The sequence below is a fragment of the Stomoxys calcitrans genome, chromosome 3, assembly GCF_963082655.1.
Source record: "Stomoxys calcitrans chromosome 3, idStoCalc2.1, whole genome shotgun sequence".
Lineage (NCBI taxonomy): Eukaryota > Metazoa > Arthropoda > Insecta > Diptera > Muscidae > Stomoxys > Stomoxys calcitrans.
The window spans coordinates 161,396,592-161,420,725 of NC_081554.1; the positions used below are offsets into that span (position 1 = coordinate 161,396,592).

Sequence of the window (24,134 nt, forward strand, 5' to 3'; positions counted from 1 at the left end):
CATGACGGACACAACGACTGAGACTGAGTCTGTTCTAGCCGGTGACAGCAAAGCGATAGACTTCTTCAAGTCCTTTCCTAGTAACTTAAAATGTTTGTATCTCCTTGTGTTAGCTTACGTTAGGTTAGCTTTCATTGAAATGGGATGCGTATATTAATCCGTCCCATGCCACTATGGACATACAACTTAGCCGGTAATCGGCTCGAAAAAGAAAATCTAAGGTAAGAATTCTTCGCTACTAACAAAATCCGCATTTGTTTTCCATACCACGCTCCTTAGTTAGTTCATGTTTGGTTTTGTCTACCCACCTAAGTGCTGTTAGCCGCTAACCCCGAGAAATTACATAGGAAATGCTCCAACGTCTCATCATCTTCACCGCATGCTCTACACGTGCTATCAATTTCCGCACCGATTTTGAGTAAGTGAGCTCGTAATCCTATGTATCCTGTTAAGATACCGAAAGCCCTACTGACCTACTATTTGCTTTCTTTCAGTAATAGCCTCGTCTTCTCGAAATTCGGATTTCCCCAAAGGATTTTCGTCGTCCTACCGACCGTCTCACTGTTCCATAGTGTAACTCGGACTGCGTTGACACGAAAGGCTTCGAGTTAACCAAGTGTATTGACGGCAGTCCTCCGCCAAATCGTCTGCCCTTTCATTTCCCCTTACTCCGTTATGGCGCGGCACCCAAACGATGCAAATTGTGCCATCCTCAGAGCAGGCGTTAATCTCCACCTTACATTCCAAGATTGTTCGTGATAGTACTACCTTCCTGGTTAATATTACTCAGATAACTGTTTCCTGTCAAGATATTTACACTCGATGTCCTCGGGTTAACACCACATCACCTTTCTCCTTCTAGATGGAAAACATGTACTTTAGAAACTCATTATCGGTGATAGATTTACCTGTGTTCTCAATCAAATACTACAAAACTTCTACTTCTTCAATTTTTTTCTTTTACAGCCACGTTCCCCGTTCATAAATTTCAATTTATCTTGTGTATTCAGGAAAGGGGTGGAGGGATATTTTGCATTCCCCCAGGCACGAATCCATAAAATAGACTTCAAGTTCTAGTTACTTGGAAAATATCAGGGAAGTATGCAAAAAAAAAAAAAAATTTGGCATTTTCTTAAAAAAGAGATTGCGTGAAACATTGTTGCCAATTTTCTCCTGCAACGTTGCCAAATTTCAATATTGCCAAGAAATTAGTACAAAAAACTGTTTTAACCTAGATTTGCGATCGTAGTGGTTTTAGTCATTGCCTCATCTTCCTGCGTTAAAGCTTTTTTACTGTTTTAGGTTCAGAGATGTACAAAATTCATTTTTTCCCCCCAAAAAGGCATTGTTGCCAATTTTATTGAGCTGCATTGCCAAACTTCGTTATAAACAATTACTTATTAACAAAAATGAAACTGTTATGATTGGAATTAGAGTTTATGCTGCTTCTTCTTGAGTTAATTCATTGTTGTCAAATTTGTGGTGCATCATTGTAAAGTTTAAATTGTTGAGATTCCATTGCAGGATAAAGGGTAAAAAGGGTAAAGTTTAAATGTTAATAAGTATTTGCCTAAAATAGGTTTAAGCTGCTTTAACGGATAGTTAACTTTTTTCGTAACCTAACTTTATGAACCTTAATGTCTTCCATAGCTGCTTAAGGGCGTTGTTGCCAATTTTCTAGCATGTCATTGTAAAGGTTCTATGTTTTATAAGGTTTCTACATTATAACACCCGTACGTTCTCTAAAATGGTTTTTATGTGTTAAAAGTTTTAATTTTATTAAAATTATTAATTATTTTTTAAAAATTTATGAACCCCACCCCTATGGTGGTACAGGCCCCGGCGAGATTCGAACTCACGATCTCCTGTTTACTAGACAGGCGCTTTAACCAACTAAGCCACGGCGCCATGTGTTGACATTGTCTAAAAAGTATACGGAATTTGTGAGGTTTTCTCATAAAATTCCGCACGAAAACTATCATATCTCTGGAGATTGCTTTCAATATTAGCTATCTTATCATTCAGTAGTCACAATTTACGTAAAACAAAGATTGGACAAATTATTTTAATTTTTTTTTTATTTTTATTATATTAAAAATTGCCTTATTTCAAAACCATCACCGCTAAAAATTGCTACAAATTAGGATCTCGTAAAATTATGCATAATGCATTGTTGCCAAATTTCATTAGCACAATTGACACATTTCACCTTGAAATGGAATAGCATTTAAAACCTAATCTTTGACACTTTTGTAATACTTTCATTAACTTTAAACATTCTCAAATAAATTTTTCATTTAATTATGAAATTTCCTGAAAAAAAATCCCACTTATCAATGGTGGCACAGGCCCCGGCGAGATTTGAACTCACGATCTCCTGTTTACTAGACAGGCGCTTTAACCAACTAAGCCACGGCGCCATGCAAGCGATGTTTGGCAACTATGAATTTTGTGGTTTAATTGCTCGGAGACAAAAGAAGTAAAAACGTATTCAGTTAGGCCATGCCGAACTTTGGTTACCCACCACCATGGACATATTTAATATCGTTGTTAGACCCTACACCACCACTAGTGCATTTGTTTTTAACACCCAGAAGGAAGAGAGATAGACCCGTTGATAGGTATACCGATCGCCTCAGAATCACTTTCTGGTTCGATTTAGATCTGTCTGTCGGTCAGACCATTTTAATTTATGTGCAGACTACAGATCTCAATTTTCGTCCGATCGTCTTACAATTGTTCGGGCTAGAGACAAAGCCTATTGAACACAGCCAGGGAATTCTTCCCTGCCGGATAGCAATCAACCACTACCCCCAATCGAAAATATATCTGGCGTCATGCCCCTAATATTTTTTCGAACTCGTGGGGTTAAAAGGGTTCTTGAGAATCTAGACGTAAATAAATCCCCGGGCCCGGATGGCATATCAACACTTGTCTTACGCAAGTGTTTTTCGACGTTCGGTCGTCCTTTTCAACCTTGCCTACCGTGCGGGGGTCTTCCGGGCGCGTCTTCCGGCGAGGTAGCGAACGTTCAGCCAATACTCAAGTAGGTTGAAGTAAACAACTCTGCGAATTATCGGCCAATTGCGATATGCTCCACTCTCTCCAAGGTCATAGAGGGCATGGTTAATCACCATCTTGTGAGGTATTTAGGGTCTAATGGCCTTCTTAGCGATCAACAGAATGGGTTCTACAGAAATCGCTCTACGGGCGAGCTCATGGCACTTCTGTCGCAACGTAGGAGTTGCTCAATCCACCAGTCTCGTGAGAGTAAGGTTGTGGCTCTGGATATCTCCAAGGCATTTGATAGGGTCTGGCACGGTGCACTACAATCAAAGCTTGACGCATTTGGTGTCGGTAATGGCTTCGTTCGATTTATTTCGCGATCGCACTATTCGAGTCGTTATGGATGGGTTCTCATCCAAGGAGCATAAATTGATAAAGTGATGTCTGTTGGGCTAAACATGTATTCGAAGTGTCGAAAGAAGCATTCAAGTGTTTAGGCTTCCTTAAACAGTGTACTTCACTCCTTCTGATCTTCTTAACATCTATACCACCTTAATAAGACCGAAAAAAAAAATTGGAAAAATCGGTTCAGATTTGGATATAGTTTTCATTTATATGTTCGTCCTATTTGAAATAAAATTTTAATAATTTAATTTGTGAACCGATTCTATCGAAATTTAGCAGGAGGGAATTTATCTTGACTCTCGACATTGGTGAATTTCATAGAAATCGGTTCAGATTAAGATATAACTCTCGTATATATATATCGCCGGATTTTCACTTCTAGAGTCAGTGCAAGCGCATTTATTGACCGATCTTCCCAAAATGTTGCTCAAAGCTATCCTCGACGAATACCACAATATCTAAAATCGGTTCAGATTCGAATATAGCCCCCATATAAACCGATCTATGAATATGACTTGTTGTGCCCTTGTTGTTGTGCTGAAATTGTTCACAAAGGATCTGGCACGATCTCTTACATCTGGGCTTAATATGGTCTAAATCGGCCCATAACCAGATATAGCTCCCATAAAAAACCAATCTCCCGATTGTACTGATTGAACTCCTAGAGAACGCATTCCTCATCTGATTCGGCTAGAGTATTGCACAAAGACTTCTTCTATGACTTTCGGAAGGCTTAAAACGACTCACTATTTCAAATTTTAATGATATCGGGTAATAAATAATGCTTTTATGAGCTTCAGACCCTTTATCGGCAGATCGGTCTATATGACAGCTATAACCAATTAAAATTGGATCAGAACTATATTATGGGCGGATGTAAGGAGGCTTAAAAGAACTCACTGTTTCAAATTTCAGCGAAATCGGAAAATAAATAAAGCTTTTATGGGCTTCAGACCCTATATCGGCAGATCGGTCTATATGGCAGCTATATCTAAATATAATCTGATCTGAACCATATTTAGTTCCGCCGTTGGCAAGCCTAAAACTACTCACTGTTTTAAATTTCAGCGAAATCGGTTAAAAAATTAAGCTTTTATGGTCTTCAGACCCTATATCGGGAGATCGGTCTATATGGCAGCTATATCTAAATATAGTCCGATCTGAACCATATTTAGATCCGCCGTTGACAAGCCTTAAAATACTCACTGCTTTAAAATTCTGCGAAATCGGTTGAAAAAATTAAGCTTTTATGGTCTTCAGATTCTATATCGTGAGATCGGCCTATATGGCAGCTATATCTAAGTGTAGTCCGATCTGAACCATATTGATTTATAATGTCGGGAGGCTTAAAATAACTCAATGTTAAAAATTTCAAGGAAATCGGGTAATAGCTCCAGTTTTTATGGGTTCCAGACCCTTAAACGGCAGATCGGTCTATATGGCAGCTATATCCAATTGTAATTGGATCAGAACTATATATGGGGCGAATGTAAGGAGGCTTAATAGAACTCACAATTTCAAAATTCAGCGAAATCGGATAAAAAATAAAGCTTTTATGGGCTTCAGACCCCTTATAGGCAGATCGGTCTATATGCCAGCTATATCTAAATATAGTCCGATCTGAACCATATTGAGGTATAATGTCGGGAGGCTTAAAATAACTCAATGTTTCAAATTTCAACGAAATCGGGTAATAATTCCAGTTTTTATGGGTTCCAGACCCAGATCGGTCTATTTGGCAGCTATATCTAATTATAGCTCGATCTGAACTATATTTGGAGCGGATGTAAGGAGGCTTAAAACAACTCACTGTTTCAAATTTCAGCGAAATCGGATAAAAGTAAAGTTTTTATGGACTTCAGACCCCTTATCTGCAGATCGGTCTATATGCCAGCTATATCTAAATATAGTCCGATCTAATCCTTATTAAGGTCAGATGTCGGAAAGCTTAAAATAACTTACTGTTTCAAGTTTCAGCGAAATCGGTTAAAAAATAAAGCTTTTATGGGCCTTAGACCCTTTATCGGGAGATCGGTCTATATGACAGCTATATCTAAAAATATTCCGATCTGAACCAAATTTAGGTCAGATAGGGGGTGGCCTTAAACAACTTACTGATTCAAATTCCAGAGAAATTGGGTAATAAATGCAGCTTTTATAAGCCTTAGACCCTTGACTAGCGGATCGGTCTATATGGCAGCTTTATCTATATATAGTCCGATGTGAACCATATTTAGGCCAGATGTAGGGAGGCCTAAGACTACCTACTGTTTCAAATTTCACTGAAATCGGATAAAAAATAAAGCATTTATTGGCATTAGACCCTTTACCGGCAGATCGGTCTATATAGCAGCTATATCCAAATATGGTCTGATTTAGCCCATAACCATCGTGCATCAAAAAGACGCATCTGTGCCAAATTTCAGTTCAATATTTCAATTTTTGAAGGCTCTAGAGTGATTACAACAGACGGACGGTCGGAAAGACGGATAGACACACGTACATCATTAAATCGTCTTAGAATTTCACTACGATCCGGAATATATATTCTCTGTATTGTCGGATATTGATACTTCAATGTGTTGCAAACGGAATGACTAAATGAAAATGCCTCCTATTCTATGGTGGCGGGTATAAAAATTTGGTGATTCCTTCGTATGACCTCCTATTATGATAAATTTGATTCTGCCTATAAAGAGAAACTTGACAAATGCCAATCTTGGTGGAAAGTACCTGTTAAGGATTTGACCTAGTCGAACTTAACACAATTTTAGGTATTTTTTCTGCGCTAAGGCGTTGTTGCCAATTTTCGGGGTTGTAGCATGACCGGGCTATAGGGCAATAAAACTCCCTTCTCCCAAAATTAAACTAACTCATCTCTAAATAAATGTTCTTCGCATTGTGCGCAAAATATTGGGTTCCCCAAAAACTAATTGCGGATTTTTTTTTATAGTCGGCATTGACAAATTTTTTCACAGCTTGTGACTCTGTAATTGCATTCTTTCTTTTGTCAGTTATCAGCTGTTACTTTTAGCTTGCTTTAGAAAAAAAGTGTAAAAAAAGCTATATTTGATTAAAGTTCATTCTAAGTTTTATTAAAAATGCATTTACTTTCTTTTAAAAGATCCGCAATTACTTTTTGGGCAACCCAATACTATGGGGAATTTTGTTTTGAAGATAAAAATCTAGAGTCATGGTGTCTTTAGATCTGCTAAACCCATCATGCATGTACCAGAACTTTACGCTAGCCCAAACTCTACTTTTCTTTGCACGAAAAACTATGCAACGAGATAGTACTTGGAGTGTTCGAGTGGAATTGTAAAATTGCCAGATCGATCTATGTTTAAATAAGCAACTCCTATTTCATATCAAACTTATCTCCCTTTGACTTTTGCAGCCCCTGAAGGGTGTAATTCTTGCCCCATTTGGCTTAAAATTCACACCGTGACTATCAATGCCAAGTACAGTCTAGTCGTCCAATTTGGTTTCTTAAGACGCTAAAGGGGGAACATTTTTATACGATTAAGCTGAGGTATAGCTTATGGAGTACTGTTATGACTTATACCAACCAAGCCAACTATGATCCAAAATAGGTCCCCTAACTAGCCCAACTGATGTATAAAACCAATTTTTGAGCTTTTGATATTTCTCAGTTTCCGAGAATTATTTTTTAATAAGCAAAGAAGCAAACTTCCATTTATTCCTACATTTTCTTAGGAAATTTGGCTTTTCTTAAGGAAAATCTTTGAAATACTGTGTCTTTTCTCCTCATTTTGCGAGAAAGTACAAAAATTTTTCGTATTTTTTCAAAGAGGCCCCGGCGAGATTCGAACTCACGATCTCCTGTTTACTAGACAGGCGCTTTAACCAACTAAGCCACGGCGCCAATTGATTGCTGCGCTTTTTTTGTTGCAATCGATTGTAATTGAACATCTATTTGTGTATAATACCCCCCCTGCTGACGTCATAAAAAACAAACTCACGCACACACACAACATTTGCTTTGTAGTGTGGGTTATATTTTCAATTGAAAAAAAAAAACAACTTTTCCGGATATACTCGTTCTTGTGCAAAGATCGTTCGCTACGTTTTTTTTTATTTATTTTAAACTTTTAAATGTTCGTAGCTATTTTTGGAAAATGTTCAAAGAACAAGTCATAACAATTAAAATAAATTTATTGGAATGATAAAACAAAAAAAAACGGCTGACGTTATGCCTTGATGAAAGTATTGAAAGCTTTTTGTTTTCAATTGCTGCAAATGCCGTTAATTATAGCTGATGGAAGGGCTGTGAGAGAAAAGGCGCCGTGGCTTAGTTGGTTAAAGCGCCTGTCTAGTAAACAGGAGATCGTGAGTTCGAATCTCGCCGGGGCCTAAACAAAGAGAGTTAATTGCGTATTTTTGTTGGTTTAAGGGGGTAAAAGGGATCGGGGAGATGAAGAAAAATCATAGTCAAAAATTACAGGGCGAAAAAATTGGAAAAATTGCAGGATAATCAATCATGGACCCAAAGGGTTTTAATTAAAGTAATACAAGAGGGGAATATAAAAAGCCTTGAGGGAGGCTTCGGTCCCATTCAAATTGTTGCGGTACTTTTGATCCCAACCACTTGAGAAATGCAAACTGGCGTTGTACTCTTTAACTATATCCCCGATAAAAGAAGGAACATTGACTTCTTTATGCATGATTCCAAACTAAGAACTAGTACTAGACATATCGAGAACAGCATTCCGCTCAAAATTTCATCCAAATTGGATAACAATTGGGGTTTCCAGAGGCTCATTGGAAGTCATAAGAAAACCATTCCTACAAATTTTCATCCAAATTGGATAACAATTGAGGTTTCCAGGGCGTCAAGATGTCAAATCGGAAGAACAATTTATATGGCAGCTATATCAGGTTATAAATCGATTTGGACCGTACTTGGCGCGGTTGTTAGAAGTCATAATAAAATACATCCTAAAAAATTTCAGCCAAATCGGAAAACAATTGCAGGTTCCAGGGGCTCAAGATATCAAAACGGTAGATCGGATGGATGGGGGTATACTCATTTTGTCATTCCGTTTGCAACACATCGAAATATCCATTTCCGACCCTAGAAGGTATATATATTCTTGATCAGCGTAAAAATCTAAGACCATCTAGCCATGTCTGTCCGTCTGTCTGTTGAAATCACGCTACAGTCTTTCAAAATAGAAATATTGAGTCAAAACTTTGCACAGATTCTTTTTTTTTTTTTTGTCTATAAGCAGCTTAAATTCTAAGATGGACTATAAAGGACTATGTCTTGATATAGACCCCGCCGATGTCTTAGGCCCATAAAAGCCACATTTATCATCCGATTTTGCTAAAATTTGGGACAGTGAGTTGTGTTAGACCCTTCGATATCATTTGTCAATTTGGCCCAGATCGGTTCAGATTTTGATATAGCCCCCACATAGACCGATCCACCGATTTAGGGTCTTAGGCCCATAAAAGCCACATTTATTCTCCGATTTTGCTGAAATTTGGGATAGTGAGTTGTGTTAGGTCCTTCGAAATTCTTCTTCAAATTGGCCAAGATCGGCTCAGACTTGAATATAGCTGCCATATAGACCGATCTCTCGATTTATGGTTTTGGGGCCATAAAAGGCGCATTTATTGTCCAATGTCGCCGAAATTTGGAACAGTGAGTTAAATTAAGCCCCTCTACATATTTCTGCAATATGGCATAGATCGGTCTAGATTTGAATAAAGCTGCCATATAGACCGATCTCTCGATTTAAGGTTTTGGGGCCATAAAAGGCTGATTTACTGTCCGATGCTACCGAAATTTGGGGCAGTGAGTTGTGTTGGGTCTTTCGACTTTCTTCTTCAATTTGGCCCAGATCGGTCTAGATTTGAATATAGCTGCCATATAGGTCGATCTCTCGATTTAAGGTTTTGGGGCCATAAAAGGCGCATTTATTATCCGATGCTACCGAAATTTGGGCCAGTGAGTTGTGTTGGGTCTTTCGACTTTCTTCTTCAATTTGGCTCAGATCGGTCCACATTTGGATATAGCTGTCATATAGACCGATCTCTCGATTTAAGGTTTTGGAGTTATTAAAGGCGGATTTATTGTCCGCTTTCGCCAAAATTTGGGACAGTGATTTATGTTAGGCCCTTCGACGTCCTTGGTCAATTGGGCCCAGGTCGGTGCAGATTTGGATATACCCTCCATGTAGACCGATCCGCCGATTTAGGGTTTTAGGCCCATAAAAGCCACATTTATTATCCGATTTTGCTGAAATTTGGGACAGCGAGTTGTGTTAGGCCCTTCGACATCCTTCTTCAATTTGGCCCAGATCGGTTTAGATTTGAATATAGCTGCCATGTAGACCAATCTCTCGATTTAAGATTTAAGGCGCATTTATTGCCCGATGTTACCGAAATTTGAGACAGTGAGTTGTGTTGGGTCCTTCGACTTTCTTCTCAATTTTAGAGCCATAAAAGGCGGATTTATAGTCCGATTTCGCCAAAATATGGGACAGTGAGTTGTGTTAGGCTCTTCGACATTATTCTGCAAGTTGGTCCAAATCGGTCTAGGTTTGTATATAGCTGCCATATAGACCGATATCTCGATTTAAAGTCTTGGCCCCACAAACGGCGCATCTATAATCCGAGTTCACTGAAATTTGACACAGTGACTTATGTTGGGCTTTTCGACATCTGCGTCGTATATGGTTCAGATCGGTTTATTTTTAAGTATAGCTACTAAAAAGACCAATATTTTGTTATACACAATTGAACAATGACTTGTATTTATTAGTATTTGGTCCGAATCGGAACATATTTCTATATAGCTGCTATGGGGCATAAGGTATGCATAGTCCATAAAGTGTGCGTTCATGTGACAATTTCTTTTTTTATGATTAAAAAACAACATAAAAAAATAAATAAAGTTAAGTTTTGTTGTATATGTTGTTTCTTCATATTTCTTAAATTAAAAAACAAAAACAAAAATACAAGTTTGCTTTTGCTTTTGCTTTTTTGTTCTAACGGTACTTTTGTCTCATAAGAAGAAATTACGACAACCAAAAAGTCTGCGTTCACTTTGTTTACTTCGAAAGTACCGTTACTTTTTATGATGCTTGTTCTTATTTTTGATCAGTTTCAGTTCATTATCATAACAAGCGATAGTTACACGTGTTTTTTATTTTTTTTTTAAATTAATAAAACATGGAAACTAAAGGAAAGGAAATATGCGTATCTGAAAGAAAAATAATTATTAAATTGTGGAAAGAAGGACAAAGCTTTAGAAATATTGGTAGAACAGTTTGAAGAACGTAGTCTTCTGCCCAGCGCGTAATTAATAATTACAAAGAAACCGGCATTATAACTTCAAAGCCTCGGCCTGGGCGTCCAAAAAAATTACCCATTAGAGAAGAGCGTAAAGTGATTAATATGGCAAGCTACAACCCTCGTATAACATCAACCAAAATTGTTGAAAATATTAAAACAATGTTTAAAAAAGGCATCTGTGCCGAAACTGCCAGAAAAATATTACATAGAGCTGGATTTCATGGAAGAGTTGCTCGAAGAAAGCCGTATATTTCAGTCATAAACAGACAAAAGCGGATTGCATTCGCTAATACTTTCATCAATAAGCCCCCTGAATTCTGGAAACAAATTATTTTCTCCGACGAGAGCAAATTCTGTATTTTTGGCATTAAAGGTCGGCAAATAGTGTGGCGCAAGTCCGGGACTGAGCTGGAATGGTGAAGCACGGTGGTGGTGGAGACATGGTGTGGGGGTGTATGGCTGCTAGTGGAGTGGGTCAATTAGAATTTATTGAGTCCAAGATTTGAAATCAAGTGCTGCTAAACTAGGGTTAGCAACGACATTTTGGTTCCAACAAGATAACGATACATATATACATCGGATCTTATTAGGCTTTGGCTTCTATATAACACTCCAAAGCAGCTTAAAACACCACCCCAATCACCAGAGCATCTTTGGGATCTATTGGAGAAAAAAATTAGTCAGCACGTTATAACCAGCAAGGAGATGTTACGAAGTGTCATGCAGGCAGAATGGACGAAAATAACATCTGAGGAAACAGTAAAGTTTGTAAACTCCATGCCAAATAGACTAAGTGCAGACTTAAAACAACGTGGCTATCCTACACAAATATTAGGAATGTGTGAATATGTTTTTATTTTGTGTTTAAATAACTCTTTTGTTTATTTTTAATTACTGAACGCAGACTTTGCGGTGCTTATATTAAATTGTTATCATATTTAAATCGCTCTAGAGTGAAAGTGCTTAACCAAACTTAGAATTTTGTTTTTTAATGTTAGGAATATGAAGAAAAAATATATGTAAGAGTTGATTTGATTTATAATTTTATTTTGGGTTCTTTAACCAATCATAAAAGTTTGTCAGGTGAACGCAGACTTTATGGGCTATGTGTATATACCCGAGGTGGTGGGCATCCAAAGTTCGACCCGTACTTGGCGCGGTTGTTGGAAGTCATAACAAAAAACTTGTCGAAAAACAATTGTGGCTTCCAGGAGCTCAAAAGTTAAATCGGCTGAATGGTTTATATGGGGGCTATATCCAAATCTGAACCGATATGGCCCATTTGTAATTCCCAACGACCTGCATCAATTGGAAGTATCTGGGCAAAATTTCAAATGGATAGCTTCATTCGAGCTTCATTGGACATGGCTAGATCGACTAAGAATGTCCAGACCATAGTTCAGTTTACCCCCATCTTATAGTGGTGGATATAAAAAAAAAGCAAGTCAACTCAGTAGATAGGCCCCGGCGAGATTCGAACTCACGATCTCCTGTTTACTAGACAGGCGCTTTAACCAACTAAGCCACGGCGCCATTTCTTCTCCACACTCATAGCCATCTGCCAAAATTTGGAACATGTAGTTAAATTTAGCCTCAAAATACCATAGAGTATGTGACAATAATATATTATTTAAATAAATGGAAAATGTCTTTTATCATTTATCTTATCACATCATATACGTTGTCATATATTTTTGTTAACATTTTATTTACCCCGGTGAAAAATTGGCGCCGTGGCTTAGTTGGTTAAAGCGCCTGTCTAGTAAACAGGAGATCGTGAGTTCGAATCTCGCCGGGGCCTATGCAACGAAAAGATTGCCTAGTAGTTTTTACAAATATATTTGAAAAAAATTCCAAGAGTAAAAAAATAAATTCTTAGAGTGCAAAAAAAAATTAAGAAAAAAGTGCTCAATTCGAAAGGACCGAATCTTGGGTACGACCAACACCATGGATTCTGCTTAATATTTTCTATTATTAACTCAATTCGTATTTGAATTATTTTGCAACCTTCAAATCAGGAATTGGATGCGGCTTTCATGGTCTCAAGAAATCATATCGGGTAATCGGTAATCGGGTCTATATTATTGGGTTGCCCAAAAAGTAATTGCGGATTTTTCATATAGTCGGCGTTGAAAAATTTTTTCACAGCTTGTGACTCTGTAATTGCATTCTTTCTTCTGTCAGTTATCAGCTGTTACTTTTAGCTTGCTTTAGAAAAAAAGTGTAAAAAAAGTATATTTGATTAAAGTTCATTCTAAGTTCTATTAAAAATGCATTAACTTTCTTTTAAAAAAATCCGCAATTACTTTTTGGGCAACCCAATAGTATGTAAAGCGATTCGGATAATAATTGACACGTACGTAGTCAGAAGTATTTGTGTCAAATATCAGCCGATTCAGGTAAAAATTGAGACCACTAAGAGCTCAAGAAGTCAAATCCGGGGATCAGATTATATGGGGCTATATCAGTATATTCACCGATTTCAATTATACTCAGCACGGATGTTGGAAGTCATAGCAGAACTATTTTTCTCAAATTTTAGTAAATTCTGATAATAATTAAGGCCTCCAGGAGCTCAAGAGTCAAATCCGGGGATCGGCTTACATAAGGGCTATATCAGTATATAAACCGATTAGAATCATACTCAGCACGGATGTTGGAAGACATAGCAGAAATCTTTGTGCCAAAAGTCTACCAAATTAGAAGAAGATTGAGGGTTCTGGGGATCTGGGGATCGGTTTATGTGAGGGGTATATCAGTTTATTGGAGGCCACCGCGGCGCAGAGGTTAACATTGTCGCCTATGACGCCGAACACCTGGGCCTCTGGGGGTTCAAGAACTCAAATCTGGGGATCGGTTTATGTGAGGGGTATATAAGTTTATTGGAGGCCACTGTGGCGCAGAGGTTACATGTTCGCCTACGACGCCGAACACCTGGGTTAAAATCCTGGCGGGAACATCAAAAACTAATTTTTTCCAGCGGTGGTAATCCCCTTACTCATGCTGGCTACATTTGTAAGGCATCCTGCCATGTTAAAACTTCTCTAGTGGTCTCACTATGCGGCACGCCGTTCGGACTCGGCCCAAGAAAAAGGCCCCTTGTCATTGAGCTTAAACTTTAATTGGACTGTACTCATTGATATGAGAGAATTATCCCCTGTTCCTTAATGGAATGTTCATGGAAAATTTAGTAGTATATCATTTTGTTGACCAATTCGGATCATACTTAGCATGGATGTTGAAGGTCAGTTAAAAAGTTTTTGTGGCGAAGTTCAGCCAATTTGGATGAAAATTGAGCCCTGTAGAGGCTTAAGAAGTCAAAACTGGGGATCGATGGGGGATATATCCAAATCTGAACCGTTGTGACCCATTTGCTATCCCCCAACGACCTACATCAAACAGTAGTGCCGCTGAAAAATTTCAAGCCAATATCTTTATTCGTTTGAACACTATCATGATTTCGACAGACGGACGGACATGTCTAGTTCGACTCTGAATATAAAGACGATAAAGAATATACTTCATAGGGTCTCAATCAATATTTCGAGGTGCTACAAACGGAATGATTCGATTACTATAGCCCCATCGTATGGCGGTGGGTATAACAATAAAACCGAGCTAAGTTCAGCAGGACTGGATCTTATCTACCCTCCACCATGTAACGGATTTTTTTGAAGTTTTTTGTCCGGTATCTATTTATAGGCAAACAAAGAACAATGGGTAAGAATTGCTATGCTTTTGGAGCTTTATCAGGTTATGAACCGATTCGGGGCAGAAAAAGTCATTGTTAACAATTTCAGCCGAATCGGATAAAAATTGCGCTCTATAGGGTCTCAAGAAGCAAAATCGGGAGATCGGTTCATATGGGAGCTATATTGACCATATTTTGCAACGTTGTTGTTGAAAATCATAGAAGAAGTCGTAGTGGAAAAATTCTGCCAAATCGGACAAGAACTGCAACCTTTAGGGGCTCAAGAAGTGTTATAGAGTGATTGGAAGCTATATCAGGTTCTAGTTCTTCAAAGCCCAGTCTTGAACCATCTGTATAAAAATCTAGGTAACTTCTAATACCAGTGATGCCGTTTTTGGCAGGTTCCTACCAAAATTGGTAGGTTTAATGCACCTGGTAGCTTGGTAGGCTGACCCCAAGTTTTGGCAGTTTTTTTCCAAAATATAAACACCAAATAAGTTACTGAAAAATCGATGGGGATAACTCAAAACTCGTTCACTTCTTGTTGTTTCTGTGTTTTCGTTTAGAGTGCAGAGTTACAAGGGATTTTCAAATTTCTGAAAAAGAGTGCGTAAGTTCTGATATTGACTGTGACTGGTTCGAGTGTCAAGAAATCTGTTAGAAATTTCGTAAATTCTGGGAAATAAGTGCGGTTCTTGGTGAAGGCCACCGTAGCGCAGAGGTTAACATGTCCGCCTATGACGCTGAACGCCAGGGTTCGAATCCTGGCGAGACCATCAGAAAAAATTTTCAGTGGTGGTTTTCCCCTCCAAATGGTCGCAACATTTGTGAGGTACTATGCCATGTAAATCTTCTCTCCAAAGAGCTGTCCCACTGCGGCACGCCGTTCGGACTCGGATTTAAACAGGAGGCCCCTTATCATAAAGCATAAAACTTGAATTGGACTGCAGTCATTGATAGGTGAGAAGTTTGCCTCTGTTCCTTTGTGGAATGTTCATGGGCAAAATTTGCATTTGGAGGTGCGGTTCTTTTGCGTTCAAAGCCTTCAATCGGAAAATAGGACTATACTTGTGTGATCGGATCTGGTCCAGACTCGGTTAATGCAACTTACAGCTGAGGGGTAAATGCACAATTATGGGATCAAGACCCAAGAGATCGCTCCAAGCTCGTCACAGTTGTTCATTGAAATCAGGGGAAAAAATAAATTTTATAAAATCGGAAAATCATATCGGGAGATCGGTACTACATCAAGATTTAGGCCTTCTTTGGACTATGAGTATTATTTTTCTAGGCTGTAGAGTGATTTCAACAGAGAGGCGGACGGAAATGGATGGATGGTCTATTAATATTGCGACAATCAGTGATGTATACTTTATAGGTTTGAACATGTATTATTTGAAGTGTTGCTAATGCAATGAAAAAATGGCCAACTCTTCGGTGGTGTACAAATATACTCATCCACCTCATTTTTGGCTTCCAGAACATTTGGTAGGTTTTGATCAGGTTTGGTAGAATTTTTCTTACATTTTGGTAGGAAATCAGCACTATCATGAATTGTATATTACTCCAAATTCAAAAGAGACTCTGATGATGTCTATTTCACAATATTTGATATCTAAGTCTCCATAGACATCAGAAGGCCAGAGGATTTGGGTCAATAAACTTGGTCATCTGAAAGGCTTTCAGGTCGACGCAGTCCGAACTAAGGACGTGATCGACGAAAATTCTATGGGAAGATCCGGATCCTGAGAAGACGAGGCTATTACTGAAAGGATGTGAGAAGGAGGTTAGTATAGCTATCGGTATTATAACGGGGCACACAAGGCGAAACAAATAAAGGTGGTCTCATTAGTACAACAACCATAAATCATATGATGCAATCCGCCATCTTACCATCAAACTGATAGACGTTTTGCCAACACATCTAAAAACATTTGTGTGCGTGTGTAAATACGTGTGCGTACATGAGCAGAGAGAATATGCGAGAAAGAAGATAACAACAAAGAGAATGCAAACAAACACCTGTCATCTTAGTACCGTCAAACCTGGGCGGCTGTTAACAGCTATTCGCGTGAGACCACCTTTATAAATCCACCTTGCGGAACACATATGACTGCCACCGCTTGACGGTGAGGCAAGCGGTGGCATGTGGGGAAGATGATGAGACATTGGAGTATTTCCTATGTCATTGCCCGGCTTTTGCGGCTAACACACACCGGCACTTAGGTGGGGACACAATACCAGACTTGAACCAACATAGGCATGGTATCGATAACAATTAGGGATTTGGTAAATAGCATTCATTTCCTGACTTCGACTTTTTTTGTTCGAGGTTATTATACCTCCCTACCATAGGATGGGGGTACACCCACCACCATAGTATGGGGGTATACCCGCCACGTTAATATGGGCGTATACCCACCACCATAGAATGGGGGTATACCCACCACCATAGTATGGGCGTATACCCACCACCATAGTATGGGCGTATACTATTCCATTTGTAAGACCCTAAAATATTGATATTAGACCCCATAAGGATATATTCTTGATCGTATCGACATTCTGAGTCGATCAAGCCTTGTCCATCTGTCATAATCATGATAGAGGTCGAACGCATAAAGCTAGCTTGAAATTTTGAACAGATACTTCCTATTGATATAGGTCATTGAGGATTGCAAATGGGCAAATAGACCGATCTCGCGATTTGACATCTTGAGTCCTTACAAGCCTTAATTTTTGTCCAATTTGGCTGAAAACTTTTTACATATTGTTCTGTTACGACTTCCAACTACAATGCCAAGTACGGTCCAAATCGGTTAATAACCTGATATAGCTCCCATATTTTAGGAGAATCCATGGTGGTGGGTTCCCAAGATTCGGCCCGTCCGAACTTAGCACGCTTGTTAGTATTAAGAGCGTACAACAAGCCGATTACTGGCATAGGTCTACATATATTCATAGGGCATGGGGATGGGGCATAAATCCGCAGCCTAACCTAACCTAAGGGTAGAATCAAGTGTATCAAATAGTATCGTCCTGAGTTCGACACTGATGCATAGGCTTACCAACTTTTGGATCCGTTTAAGTATTGAACAATTGATGAACGTTTGAAATGGCTTCCACCAGACCACGTTACCACATACCGGACCTATAACAACACCAATATGCGATCAATTCATGACGCTTAGTATAAACTTCCAACAAGTTAAAACGTGAAAAGTTCGGCCGGGCCGAATCTTATATACCCTCCACCATGAGTTGCATTTGTCGAGTTCTTTTCCTGGTATCTCTTTATAGGTCAACAAAGGATAAAAGAAAATAATTGCTAAGTTATGGTTCGATTCGTAATCTATAATCGATTAATTGTTAAGGACCATTGAAGAAGTCATTCTGTAAAATTTCAGCCAATTCGAATAAGAATTCCGTCCGTTAGGGTCTCAAGAAGTAAAATAGGCAGATCGGTTATAATGGGAGTTGTATCAGGCTATAGACCGATTCAGACCATATTTGACATGTATGTTGAAGGATATGGAAGAAGCTGTTGTACAAAATCTCAGCAAAATCGGATAATAACTGCGCCCTCTGGAGGCTCAAGAAGTCAAGATCCCAAATCGGTTTATATGGCAGCTATATCGAAACATAAACCGACATGAAACATAAACCGACATTGAACGAGATGTTGAAAGTTATAACAGAACACTTCATGCAAAATTTCAGCCAAATCGGATAGGAATTGCGCCCTCTAGTGGCTCAAGAAGTGATGATTCAAGATCGGCTTATATGGCAGCTATATCAGGTTATCGACCGATTTGAACTATACTTTGCACAGTTGTTGGAAGTCATAACGAAACACGTCATTCAAAATTTCAGCCTAATCGGATAACAATTGCGCCCTCTAGAGGCTCAAGAAGTCAAGACCCCAGATCGGTTTATATGACAGCTATATCAGGTTATGGAGCGGTTTCAACCATACTTAGCACAGTTTTTGGAAACTATAACAAAACAAGAATTGCGCCTTGTAGTGGCTAAGTCAAGATCTAAGATTGGTTTATATGGCAGCTATATCAAAACATGGACCGATATAGCCCATTTACAATCCCAATCGGCCTACACTAATAAGAAGTATTTGTGCAAAATTTCAAGCGGTTAGCTTTACTCCTTTAAAAGATGGCGTGCTTTCGACAGACAAATAGACGGACGGACAGACGGGTTGACATGGCTAGATCGACTTAAAATGTCACGACGACCAGGGTCGCAGACTAATATTTCGACGAGTAACAAACAGAATGACAAAATTAGTATACCCCCAACTTATGGTGTAGGGTATATTAATTGCTTAAACCCGATGTATCTTCAAGATATAATATAAAGGCCATTGGAACGGCTTTAATGTTCAGATTAGACATGCTTTAATAGAGGATGATATTTTTTTCCTTCTGGCATCCCTAAATGTGAAACCTTCACGACGACTGCAGTTACCGTGACCAAAAACAAGAGTTGCCACTTGCAAAATTTTTAATACATCCTGTAGATTTAACCTAAAAGGCCTTGGGGCGGTTTTTCTGCGCAGACTAAGCATTCTCATATAGCGGGTGCTGTTTTTTTTTTTCTTGCTAGCATCCCTATACCTCAAAACCCACACTATAACTGCATAGAACCAGAGTTGCCACTCGTAAAATTTTCAATTTCCTTTCCAGGAAAAAAATCCCTGGTTATTTTACGCTCTCAGAAATTTCAACATTTCTTCCGAAGTGGTAGTGGCCAAGCATTGAGTCTCAATTATTTTTTACGCGGAATCGTCAGGTCTTTAACCTCATTACCTTTCACGTGCAGAGTAGCTACCAGCCAGTTGATACTATTGTAAGGTCACTGACCTTGGTTAAACGAATGATGGTGATGACTCATATGGGATTAGCTTTGTTAACATTTACAATCAGAACTTTCACTGGTCGACCAACACCACATCACTACCAACAGATTTTTTCCTTCCACTCATTTTTTTGATATTTGTATTCATCCCTATTTAGAATTACTATGAATGTCATATTTTAGTATAAATAACTTTGCTTAGATTCTTTTCCTATTGACCCCATGGAATTTGTGATACGTTTTGCGACTAACTGCGGCAGATGGCGCCGTGGCTTAGTTGGTTAAAGCGCCTGTCTAGTAAACAGGAGATCGTGAGTTCGAATCTCGCCGGGGCCTGAAGCACTTTGAATACAATGTGGAAAAAGGGGTGCTGTGATAAGTGTTTTTTGCATTTATTAAATAATAATTATTTTTAGGCAGGGAATAAAAATTTTAAAAAAGATATGTGATACAATAAAAAAATTTATTTAATTTAGATTTTTTATGAAACTCATTTTATGAGCTGAATTAAAAAAAATAATTTAAAAAAAATCTAAACCAAAAATATTAAGTAAAAAATTAAAAATATTTTTTAAATTTTACAATTTTTTTTTTTTTGGATAAAATTTTTTATATTTCTTAAAAAATATTTTTAACTTATATCAAAAGAATCTGCAATGGAAAAAATATAAATTGTTATTCGAATAAATATTCCCAAAAAAAATTCACTGGAAGTAAATCCACAGGCCCCGGCGAGATTCGAACTCACGATCTCCTGTTTACTAGACAGGCGCTTTAACCAACTAAGCCACGGCGCCCCAATGCCTCGCCAAAGCTAAACGCTGTATATGTGGCCAAGCACTTATCCACACACAACGCTGATAGTGCTTTTGTTTTGTGTGATATTCATTCGAACAAACAAACACACACACCACACACTCACACGCATACACTTCAAGAATAATTCACTCAACGTATGAAAGCTAAAAATACATTTTCTCTCAGACATGTTCGTTGTTCGTATCAATCAAATTGTGGTTGGGTGATTGCCATGCCGCTTATCTTAGAAAATACTCCATGTGAATAGAACATTAGATTGTGGAGGGAAACAACGTAATTAAGAAATATGTGCATACTATTTAAGCAATAAATACAAATAATAAGGCAATAAAAGTAAAATAAACATTTATTTTAATAAATAAACTGTTAAGGTATTCTAACAGCTAATGAAAGTGAAACAATATTTCTATTATAGCCAGGTAGGTCGGTAAAAATGACAGCTTATTTCAGTTGAATTGGTAACTTCTTGCAAATTGCATTACACTTAGAAAAATTAATGCAGCATTGGTGCAAAAAAATGACTTAAAACAAAAAAAAACAAAAGAATTTTTTTTTTAAATAAAAATAAAAAAAAAAGATTCCTCTGTTCCCCCATGGGAAATTTAGTAGTTAGGTCGTAAATAAAAACTTTAAAAATATGGTGCCAGGGGCATGAGATAAGATTTTTACATATAAAAATTTTAACAAAACAGTTATATAATTAAATAATAAAATTTCATACCTACAAATTTTCTATTAAAAATGTTAACAAAATTTAATTGTGTAGAAAATTCGGTAAAAATTTAAGTTTTATAAAAATGCTACAGAAATATTTTTATTAAAAATTTTGAATAAATTTTGTTATTTTTTAAAAAAATTTCTCAACTCAGAATTTGAGTAATTTTGAAAACTTCGCAATATTTGCTTTAATTTATTAAAAAAAAAAATTTAGTTATAATAATTATAACTTACATTTTTATAAAATTTTTTACCATATTTTTTCTAAAAAAAATCCCCTAATTTAAAGATTTAATAAAAATTTCGTGAAAAATGTTCTCGGAAAGACTTTCTACAGACAATTTGCAAAGTTTGTTTATTTTTTTTTTTTAATATCCTCGAAATTTAATATTAAAAAAAAAATTGCACAAAAATATTTCTTTTTATTTCTAGTGAAACTGAATTTTAATAGAAATTGTATCCAAAATTTTATTAAGATTTTTTTTTGTAGAAAACTAATTTTTTTATCTTCGGATTTTTTTTTAAATAATTTTTTTTTTAATTTTACAATTTTATTTCTTCCAAATTTCGAAGTGTTTTCTTTTTTTTTGTAAGAAATTGTGTTAATATAAATTTTATAAAACCTAGCCGAACCGGGCCCGCTCCGTTGCGTCTTCTTTAACTCTCTAATATCGTTTTAGGGTGGACACACTTCGTCCTGAATGCGGATATCGAATTCATGCCATTGTAGCCTATGACGCTGAACGCGTTCGAATTCTGGCGAGAACTTCGGACAAAGCAATGATTATCCCCTCTAAATGTTGAAGACATTTGCGAGGTACAATGCCATGCATGGTCATTTAAAAATTTTTCCCCAAAGAAGTATAGCACTGCGGGACCCCGTTCGAACTCGGCTATAAAAAAAGTCCCTTATCATTGATTTTAAACTTGAATCGGAAAGCACTCATAGATGTGTGAGAATTTTCCCCTTCTCGATTCCTGGTGGTAATGTTCTCATTAGGGCAGGGATGACACCTCAGACATCTCGACTCAAATATGGATATCAAATTCGTGCTGCACTTCCAAATCCCTTTAAATTGAGCCCCAATTTGAGCCATGGCCGCTAAATATGAACCGTTTGGAGGGTGTTTTGGGGCTGGGGCGGCCACCGGCACTTTGGACTGAAAATAGATATCAAATTCGTTCTTTATTCTCAACGGAAATGAAGTTCAGTTTAGGAGGTGTTTTAGGGTGAACCCCAAAACACTTGGCTCCATATCATGGATATCAAATTCGTTTTTCTCTTTCTACCCTCAAATACTACTCTCAAATACCTTTCATTTGAGTCCCATATAGTCATAGTGGGTCAAATAACCCATTTGATGTATCTTTAAGAGGAAAAGCGCCATCTACCACCTAGACGCAAATTTTAATGTCATATTCGTAATCTACTCCCTAATACCTTTCATTTGAGTCCCATATAGCCATGGTCGGCTAATATGCCTATTTGGGGGTGAGCGACCTCCCATTACTTGGACCTAATGTTGCATGCCATATTTGCATTCTACTGCCTAATACTTTTCATTTGAGTCCCATATTGACATGGACTTCGAATATATCTGTTTAGAGAAGTTTTGGGGTTGGATGGAGGGGGTCGCTGGGTACCTGGACCCAAATTTAATACCATAGTCGTTTTCTTGTCTCCAATACCTTTCGTTTGATACCCTTATTGTGCCCATCGGACCACTATCGGATGTGGGTGGCGTTTTTTGGGGTAAGGGGGTGGGGTTCGCCTCCACCCGATATCTAAAAATTATATAGCCTATGATTCCTACCAGAAAAATGTACACAATCTATGAAAATTTTAAGAAAATCGGTTCAGCCAAGTATCATATAGTCATAATGGGTCTAATGGCGTTTTTGAGGGGTGGCGTGACCCCCTATACTTTGATCTGATTTTGTATGTCAGATTCGAAATCTACTCCCGAATACCTTTCATTTGAGCCCCATGTTGAAATGAAGGTCCAATATGTCTGTTTGGGGGAGTTTTGGGGGTTGGGGCTGCACGATGGGTACTTACTCAAATTTTGATACCATATTCGTATTGTACTCTCCAATACCTTTCATTTGATACCTATTTTGTCCCGATCGGTTCACTTTTGATTTTGGGTTGTGTTTTTGGCATAAGGGGGAGGGTCCGTTCCCCTTCCGATACCGAAAAATTATATAGGCTATGTTTCCTTCCAGACCAACCTACACAATATGCGAAAATTTCGAGAAAATCGGTTCTGCCGTTTTTCAGTCTATACGGAACAAACAAACCGAGTCCCATATATCCGTGATTGGCTAAAGTGCCCATTTTGGGCGTTTTTTGAGGGGTGGGGTGGCCTCCTATACTTCGACATGAATTTGTATGTCAGATTCGTTATCTACTCCCGCATACTTTTCATTTGATACCCATATTGTCCTTATCGGCCCACTTTTGATTTTGGGTGGTATTTTTGGGGTAACGGTGGAGGGTCCGCCCCCTTCCGTTATCAATAAATTATAAAGCCTATTCCTACTTCCTGACCACATTCGTAATCTACTCCCGAATACCTGTCATTTGAGTCCCACAATGTCATGATCGTCAAATAAACCTATTTTAAGGGGTTTTGGGGCTGGGTCGGCCCCCAGGTACTTGGGCCGAACTTTTATTATAAAATCCGTACTCTACTTTTGAATACCTTTCATTTGAAACCCATATTGTTCCGGCCCGTCCACTTTTATTTTTGGGTAGTACTTTTGGTGTAAGGGGAGGGTCCGCCCCCCTCCAATAACCCAATACGATCCATGGTAGAGGGTAAATGTATAAGATTCGGCCCGGCCGAACTTTACTTGTTTACATTTACAAAGTGTTTCAATTACAACTCCTTTTTCCCTTTGTCCACTTAAGGACAACATATGGCAAACCTCATCAAACAAAGAAAAATTTTTCTATTCCCTTTGTCTAAGAACATTTTCCTATTTTCGTTTTTTTCTTGAACAATTTGCTATTGATTTTCCCGCCACTTTCCCAAATCGTTTTGTTTTTTTTTTGTGAATATATTTATTTGTATTGGTGTAATGTTAATGCCGAAGGTCGGTCATTGACCTAAGCGAAGGCACCGGTGGCTGGCTGGCTGATGGCTGGCTAGCTGACTGACTGGTCGAATGGTGTGACGTCATAACCCGTTCTTACATTGTTTATCAACGAATAATTTTGTTGTTGTTGTTGTTTGTTCTCCTTGTTTTGCTTTGCATTTCTCTTTTAATAGCCGCGAAATATTTTTTTTCGATGAGA

General features: G+C 38.0%; 1 protein-coding gene and 8 non-coding genes across 11 annotated transcripts in view; 4 read left to right on the forward strand and 5 right to left on the reverse strand.

Moving 5' to 3' along the window:
* Positions 1 to 24,134, forward strand: part of LOC106092615 (serine-rich adhesin for platelets) — a 536,371-nt gene that overhangs the window by 436,921 nt on the left and 75,316 nt on the right. The window lies entirely within an intron of this gene.
* Positions 1,835 to 1,908, reverse strand: Trnat-agu (transfer RNA threonine (anticodon AGU)). Its single transcript has one exon. It is a non-coding gene; the product is annotated as a tRNA-Thr (tRNA).
* Positions 2,347 to 2,420, reverse strand: Trnat-agu (transfer RNA threonine (anticodon AGU)). Its single transcript has one exon. It is a non-coding gene; the product is annotated as a tRNA-Thr (tRNA).
* On the reverse strand, positions 7,224 to 7,297 carry Trnat-agu (transfer RNA threonine (anticodon AGU)). The gene has a single exon. It is a non-coding gene; the product is annotated as a tRNA-Thr (tRNA).
* Trnat-agu (transfer RNA threonine (anticodon AGU)) lies at positions 7,713 to 7,786 on the forward strand. The gene has a single exon. It is a non-coding gene; the product is annotated as a tRNA-Thr (tRNA).
* On the reverse strand, positions 12,194 to 12,267 carry Trnat-agu (transfer RNA threonine (anticodon AGU)). Its single transcript has one exon. It is a non-coding gene; the product is annotated as a tRNA-Thr (tRNA).
* Trnat-agu (transfer RNA threonine (anticodon AGU)) lies at positions 12,462 to 12,535 on the forward strand. The gene has a single exon. It is a non-coding gene; the product is annotated as a tRNA-Thr (tRNA).
* Trnat-agu (transfer RNA threonine (anticodon AGU)) lies at positions 19,560 to 19,633 on the forward strand. Its single transcript has one exon. It is a non-coding gene; the product is annotated as a tRNA-Thr (tRNA).
* Trnat-agu (transfer RNA threonine (anticodon AGU)) lies at positions 20,021 to 20,094 on the reverse strand. Its single transcript has one exon. It is a non-coding gene; the product is annotated as a tRNA-Thr (tRNA).